Source organism: Cololabis saira, chromosome 6 (genome assembly GCF_033807715.1).
Source record: "Cololabis saira isolate AMF1-May2022 chromosome 6, fColSai1.1, whole genome shotgun sequence".
Lineage (NCBI taxonomy): Eukaryota > Metazoa > Chordata > Actinopteri > Beloniformes > Belonidae > Cololabis > Cololabis saira.
This window is the reverse complement of record NC_084592.1, coordinates 46,204,763-46,212,412: the sequence shown is the minus strand read 5'-3', so window position 1 is coordinate 46,212,412 and position 7,650 is coordinate 46,204,763.

Sequence of the window (7,650 nt, the reverse complement as noted above, 5' to 3'; positions counted from 1 at the left end):
TTTAAAAATCTACACTTTGGCCGGAGTTTTCAGGAATGATGGTTTTTGGTGAATTTGAGCTTCGTTTTCGTGTAAACGAACGAAAAAAACGCATGAAAACACCACAGTTTTTGCTACGTGTAAACGGGGCATCAGATGGGACAAAACCTAGGAATTAAAAACCCTGTGGGCTGCTGGGGGATGAGGTCACGTTTGAGTTTAGCTCTGAGTCCGAGTCCAGCCACAAGCTCCACCGAGATCTGGAGGATTTCACTTGCTCTTAGTTAGTAAACATTTAATATGTTTAATTAGAATATACTTCATGGCCCGGCTCGGAAGGCCGGCCCCCGTCAACTGGATGGCCGGTGGGGGAGCGTGGGCGTCCTTCCAGGGCCGGCTCTGCTGGTCCTGCCTCCTGGCTTCGGCCTCCGCTCCCCATCCTTCCCCCCCTTACACGACTCATACGCACATAGGCGAAGGGGCGGGGGGTCCGGGTCGTGGGGGGCACTGTCCCGCGTGGCACATACATATACACGTGTACACGCACACATACAGCCACTTAAGTCATATTCATATACACACACACATACACACACATAGCCACACACACATACACAGCCACACAAACATATACGTACACACACACACAAATACATACACACATAACACACACGTGGGTTCTGTTAAAAAAAAAAGGTCAAATCCTTTCCTTCCATTTGGGGTTAAAATGCTTCTAGTTTTGCCATCGGACTATGTTTTATGGTTAAGGTGATCAATGAATGGCTGCCAAACCTCATAGAACTTTCTTTCTTGAGTCTTCAATACACATTTTCTCTGATTTTCTCAAGCTCTAAATGTCTCACGACATCAGTCATAAGATTTAAATAGGTTGCCTTTTGCTTCCAGTTCAGTAAAATCAATCTTCGTGCAAGTTTACTGACAAACAAAACCATGCGATCTTCAACGTTAGTTTTTGTCATATTCTGGACAATGATTCCTAAAACCACCACCAACGGGTCTGCATCAATAGGCCTCCCTAAAATACAGGATAGTGTTTTAGAAATAGAGTCTCAACGCACACAAACACACACACACACAGCCACACATACATATACACACACACATAGCCACACGGACATATACATACACACACACAGCCACACGGACATATACACACACACACACACACATAGCCACACACACACACACACACACACACACACACACACACACAGCCACACAGACATACACACACACACACACACAGCCACACAGACATATACACACACACACACACACACACACACATAGCCACACACACACACACACACACACACACACACACACACACACAGCCACACAGACATACACACACACACACACACACACACACACACACACACACACACACAGCCACACATACATATACACACACACACACACACACACACACATAGCCACACATACATATACACACACACACACACACACACACACATAGCCACACAGACATATACATACACACGCACACACGCTGGTCCCCCCCCCCATGTATTTGTATAAAATAAAATCCCAATAATGTGATAGTCTGGGACGGCTCCAGAACTTCTGCCCTGGTGTTTTCGTCCTGGTGTTTCTGTTCAGTTGTGTTGCACGTGTGTCTTTAACAGCGTTTGTTTATTGGCCTGAAATTCCACACATCCCAGCAGGAATAATGTCCCGTTGTGTCAGATGAGCTTTAAGATAAGATGTGTGCCATTTCTAAAATTATCATTCAGGGAAAGAGGTAGCTTGTAGTGTAAAATCAATAGCTGCTTAAAATTCATTGCAAGGCAATCCATTTGCCCTTTATGTTGCTAACCTTTCACTTAAATATGCACCATATTAAGATTTCATTATATACAATGAATGTCACAACAGTTTGCCCACTATTTCTCTTTGTTTGTACGGGTTAACTTGCAAATCATGGCGCTCGTAATGTCTGAAAAATGGCTTTCATTAGTATGATGCAGGAAGAAAAAAAAAGGAGAAGTGTATATGAGGCCGAGCCCGAGCCGCCTAACAAGGTAGGAACAGGAAACACAGGATACGTATGAAGTTTAAGATACAAGAATCCCCTCAGCCGACTGGGTGGGCTGCAAGTTACAAAAACACACGGCGTTGCACAAAAACATGCCGTCTGAAACATGCCGGAGCTGCAAATTACAGCACAATGCCGGGCTGATCGTCGCCACTTTTGCTGTAATTATTGATTCATTTAGTCACGTTTCTGTTCATTTGTTCGTTTATGGGACGTCATAGTGTCATGTTGATCATCTAAAGTGATTATAAAGTGTTATCTGCTCGTGAAGGAAGAATCCTGCTCAGAAATGTTGGTGTCTGATACCGTTTTACATTTTATGATGATTTTCACGGTTCCACAACTTATATTTCCAGTAAAAATATGCATCTTTTGTAGCGTTACTATTCTGTTCTACTTCATTTTCCTCTCAAAGACCTGGAAATAGACATTGTGGCGTAGAATTGTCAAATTGGTTTAATTCACCGTACGAATCGGCACAGATTACTTTTGTAATCCTGTATTTGACCCGGTCTTTGTACGTTTTGACCGTATAGAAACGTAATTCTTGCCGTTGTAAGAATGAGATGAACCTGCTGGATCTGCACTGCAAAAACTCAAAAAAATGTCTCATTTTTAGCTAAATAAATCTCATTACACTTAAAACAAGACTCATCACTGGAAAAAACAACAATTTTCACCTGTTTCAAGTAGATTTTCACTTGAAATAAGTAGAAAAATCTGCCAGTGGAACAAGATTTTTTTGCTTGTAATGAGAAGATAAATCTTGTTCCACTGGCAGATTTTTCTACTTATTTCAAGTGAAAATTTACTTGAAACAGGTGAAAATTGTCAAATAAGTAATTTTTCTGGTAATAACTCTTGTTTTAAGTGTAATGAGATTTTTTGACTAAAAATGAGACATTTTAACTAGAAATAAGACAAATATTCCTGGTAAGACTTTGAGTTTTTTGCAGTGTATGGTTCTGCCCCCGAAACGTTGATTTGAAAAAAAGAGAAAGAAAGAAAGAAAGAAAGAAAGAAAGAAAGAAAGAAAGAAAGAAAGAAAGAAAGAAAGAAAGAAAGAAAGAAAGAAAGAAAGAAAGAAAGAAAGAAAGAAAGAATGAATCCCGGCTCAGCGGGAGAAAAACCAGCACAAATAAAAGTTCCAGCTCTCACTCTTCTCTTCTCTTCTCTTCTCTTCTCTTCTCTTCTCTTCTCTTCTCTTCTCTTCTCTTCTCTTCTCTTCTCTTCTCTTCTCTTCTTTTCTCTTCTCACACTTTTCCTAAAAAAGTCCAGTCCAACGTGAGGAGATTGCGGTAAACAAATGACCGTGTCAGAAAGTAATCACCCGGCGTGATGTATGTGTTTGAGAACGTATGGATGTGGGACAAGTCTGGCGTATGATCAATGACACACTATATTGTTTGATGTAATAATTTATTCAGCCCATAAAGCTTTGATAAAACAATGTTGAAAAGCAATTTAAATTGAATTCATTTAAATGTCAATTCTCATGGTTAGGATTTTTCTATAATTGGCTATTTAATTAAAATAATTTTCATAGTCATTAATACAGCCGGCAACTTGTAGCACACTGACGTGTTTTAATTACATGGTATTAACAAAATTGATATGCTTTAGAAAGCATGGTGAATAAGAAATAATTAGACCAATCATACATCATCCTCTTATGGACATTAAGTATATCACAATATAATTGATGAACTTGGAAAACGAGAGAGATAAATAACTTCTGTGGAGCTGGAAAAGAGGAATCCTGCTCCGTTAGTTTTATATTTGAGGGGCAGTTCGTTATCGGCCACGTGTGTGAACTGAGCGCGCTCAGATCGCTCCCCTCACGACATCTGAAATACTTCAAAGTGTCGTCTTCACCGCGCCGGAACATTACCCAGAATGCACCGGGAGGAACCGGGAGGGGGAGCGGAGCATTCCAGGATCATTTAGATGCTCGGAATAAAAGCACTTATTGATCAGGAATATTTGCTTCTCCAAGGTCACGACCCCCGTCTCTTCTCAGGCCCCGTTTCCACGGAAACGCTGGTGTTTTCATGCGTTTTGTACGGTGGCCGAGACCGCCATTGCTGCAAATAAAAGAAACGCTGCTGCAAATAAAAGAAACGTTGCAAATAAGAGAAACGCTGCAAACAAAAAGTAACGCTGCAAATATAAAGAAACGCTGCTGCAAATAAAAGAAACCCCGCTGCAAATAAACTAAACTCTGCTGCAAATAAAATAAACCCCGCTGCAAATAAACTAAACCCCGCTGCAAATAAAATAAACCCTGCTGCAAATAAAATAAACCCCGCTGCAAATAAACTAAACCCCGGTGCAAATAAACTAAACCCCGCTGCAAATAAAATAAATCCCGCTGCAAATAAAATAAACCCCGCTGCAAATAAACTAAACCCCGCTGCAAATAAACTAAACCCTGCTGCAAATAAAATAAACCCCGCTGCAAATAAAATAAACTCTGCTGCAAATAAACTAAACCCCGCTGCAAATAAACTAAACCCTGCTGCAAATAAAATAAACCCAGCTGCAAATAAAATAAACCCCGCTGCAAATAAAATAAACCCCGCTGCGAATAAAATAAACTCCGCTGCAAATAAACGAAACCCTGCTGCAAATAAAATAAACCCCGCTGCAAATAAAATAAACTCCGCTGCAAATAAACGAAACCCCGCTGCAAATAAACTAAACCCCGCTGCAAATAAAATAAACCCCACTGCAAATAAAATAAACTCCGCTGCAAATAAAATAAACCCCGCTGCAAATAAAATAAACTCCGCTGCAAATAAACGAAACCCCGCTGCAAATAAACGAAACCCCGCTGCAAATAAAATAAACCCAGCTGCGAATAAAATAAACCCTGGTGCAAATAAACTAAACCCCGCTGCAAATGAAAGAAACCCAGCTGCAAATAAAATAAACTCCGCTGCAAATAAACAAAACCCCGCTGCAAATGAACTGAACCCCGGTGCAAATAAACTAAACCCTGCTGCAAATAAACTAAACCCCGCTGCAAATAAAATAAACCCTGCTGCAAATAAAATAAAAAAACGACGCAAATAAAAAAGCCACAACGGAAGTGAGGTACCGGGGACTATTCCGATGCACCAGTGTAAGAAAAAATTATTAGCGACGTTGAACACTAACCTTTTCACTTATTTTCTCGTTCGTTGTTCTTCTTATTCCTCGCTCTTCTTATTTCTTCCTTTTCACTTACGTCCTCTTCATCTTCTTCTTCTCCTCTCACGTAAAAAACACCGGTGCATCAGCAAAAATAGTCCCCGGTAATTCACTTCCGTTGTGGCTTTTTTATTTGCGTCATTTTTTTAAAATATTTGCAGCAGCGTTAATTTTATTTGCAGCGTTTCTTTAATTTGCAGCGGCGTTTGTTTCTGTTTGCAGCGTTACTTTTATTTTCAGCAATGGCGGGTCTCGGCCACCGTAGTTTTGGCGTTTACACGAAAACGAAGCTCAAAGTCACCAAAAACCATCAGTTCTGAAAACTCCGGCCAAAGTGGAGATTTGCAAAAACTCCGTCTTCACGTTTGCTTGTAAACGGAGAGAAACGGACATTTATTCTTCAGAACGTCACATTATGAGACAGAAACGTCACCAGCGTCATGAGTGACACCTGTGGTTACAATTTGTTTGTAACCGTCAATATTTTCTTGTATTTTACCTGTTTTATATTCTAACGTCACACTTAAAAGTAACTCCACTTCTCTGTCACTCCAAACCAAAGACTCTGGTTCATCTTGGAAGTAACTGGAAGTTACTCGTGTCATTTGTTGATGTTTTTTTCCAGGATTCTGATTGGCTAGCATGACTTTATCTTCTCGTTACACTGCCCCCTGTAGGTTTGGCTGCTCATAGCACCTTAACAGATATTTATGCAGGTTCCTGGAAATGATGGGATTTTCAAAACGTAGAGGGGGAAATATCCGTTTTTGAGAAATTTTGAGAAATGTTGAGAAAAAAGACGAAATTTTGAGCAAAAAGTCAAAAAGTAAAAAAAAAAAGTCGAGAAAAAAGACGAAATGTTGAGAAAAAAGTCAAAATTTTGTGAAAAAATGCAAAATTTTGAGAAAAAAGGCAACATTTTGAGAAAAAAGACAAAATTTTGAGAAAAAAGTCAAAAAGTTAAAAAAAAAAAGTCGAGAAAAAAGACGAAATGTTGAGAAAAAAGTCAAAATTTTGTGAAAAAATGCAAAATTTTGAGAAAAAAGGCAACATTTTGAGAAAAAAGTCGAAATGTCGAAAAAAAGACAGAATTTTGAGAAAAGAGTCGAAATTTTGAGGAAAAAGTCAAAATTTTGAGAAAAAAGTAGAGAAAAAAGTGAAATTTTGTGGAAAAAAGTCGAAATGTTGAGAAAAAAGTCAAGAAAAAAGGCAACATTTTGTGAAAAAGTCGAAATGTCAAGAAAAAAGTCAAAATGTCAAGAAAAAAATCAGAATGTTGAGAAGTAACTCCACTTCTCTGTCACTCCAAGTTACTCGTGTCATTAGTTGATGTTTTTTTCCAGGATTCTGATTGGCTAGCATGACTTTATCTTCTCGTTACACTGCCCCCTGAAGGTTTGGCTGCTCATAGCACCTTAACAGATATTTATGCAGGTTCCTGGAAATTATGGTATTTTTCAAAACGTAAAGGGGGAAATATCCGTTTTTGTAAATACCCGTCTACGTGGAAACGTGGCCTTAATGTTGATGTAAAACACTTTGAATTACCTGGTGTTGAATTGTTTTCTACAAATAAACCCCTCGACTTCCCCGTCGTCTCTGGAATCCGTTCAGCTCTAACAGTTGGAAGTGTTTTCTACTAAAAGGTAACTTGGCGGCTCGTATATCTCCCCCGAGTGGACGAGGCTGCACGTGCCTGTAGCTCTCTGATAATTACGGCGTTGCAGGACTCGCTAAAGTGTATAGACACACCAGTCAAGATTTGTTGTTTTCCTATCGAGCGGCGAGCGGAGAGAAATCAGGATGTTTACATGCATATCATTGCTCTCCATCATACACTGCAGGCTGTATGAATTAGGGCCTTGCAAAACGGCCTCATTCTCCTCTGCATCGCGCCAAGAGTCACTCCATTGATTACCCTTCCCCGCTCCCAGGAAATGGCTCATGCATCTCATGTACATTATAACAAATGTTCTCTTTGCATTACAATTGAATTGTGATTGTTATGTTCAATCAATGGGGAAAGGTCACGGGATCGCTCCTGCCAGCGCTTTAATGGAGAAGTCGATGAGGATTCATTTTAATCACTGCGGCTGTGGCAGAATGAGCACAACACTGAGAGACTGTCAATGGCCCGGTAATTACCGCTGTTTATACAGGTTTCTGCTTTGGCAATTTAGATATCCACAAATCTTTCTGTTTTCTCTCTCGCGCTCCAGTTGTGTTTGGAAGCCGCGCCGGCGTCAAATGAAGCGCCGGAGAGGATGTCGGGGCGTGACGGCTCTAATTGTGCGAGTGTTGGAGAGTCTCGACTTCTCTCTGCGTTTTACCACCTTTGAGCAGTTCAAGTTCAAGAGTTATTTTACACGTCAGCCGGTAAAGTCGAGGCGGAAAACAGC